Here is an 813-nt window from a genome sequence, read left to right on the forward strand (position 1 = left end):
TTGCTATGCTGTGGATGATGAGAGCCTGGAGACCTTTTAGTCGAAGCTAGAAATCAAAACATCTAGCTAAGCGTCCAAAAGCTACAAATAACTGCAAAACTGACTATTCATTTCGCCTGGGTTGTACACTATTAATGCACAATATTTGTAACTATTAACAAATTTGCACAGATTTTCAATGTCTTTAATAATAATAAAAAGAAGCAAAGCTTTGGAATCAGGAACAATGTAACTTATCTTACCAGCAAAATATCCAAATTGATGTTCAGAAAAAAACAATGTCCTCCTATAAACATTCAAATATAATTCCCATTTATAATTTCACCAGAAATTCATGTTACTCATGTTATTTAGTTTTCAAGTTTTCTGTCGACAGTTCTTTCCACCAACTGCATGTTTACTCATTTCTTGCATTCCAGATAAACAGAATGTTTCCTTTGAAAGTCAATAGACAAGAATTAGGGTTCAGGGTAGTTTCTTTGATCGAGACAGTTTTACTTTCAAATGTGATTTGGTACTTCACTTATTCCCCTCACCACACTACACCATGTGGGTGACCGTAACTCGTCACCTCTGATTAAAAAAAGGACGGCGGTTCAGGGAAAAGACACATGCTGAGACACTGCAGAGCTGCCAAGTTTTCAAAAAATCTTGGGGGGGGAGGGGGCACATACAAAAGATGCGTGTTTCTGATATTCATGTAGCCCATTATTTATGTTTTTATTTGGCTGATGAGTGGCAACTCACGGCCGAACTCCAAGGGATTCGGGGAGACGAGCTTGATTCCTCCATGGTGAGGGCAGCTTGAGCAGA

This window comes from Clinocottus analis, unplaced genomic scaffold, assembly GCF_023055335.1.
Source record: "Clinocottus analis isolate CAN_PGR_092001 unplaced genomic scaffold, fCliAna1.0.p SCAF_1, whole genome shotgun sequence".
In the NCBI taxonomy this organism is placed as follows: Eukaryota; Metazoa; Chordata; class Actinopteri; order Perciformes; family Cottidae; genus Clinocottus; species Clinocottus analis.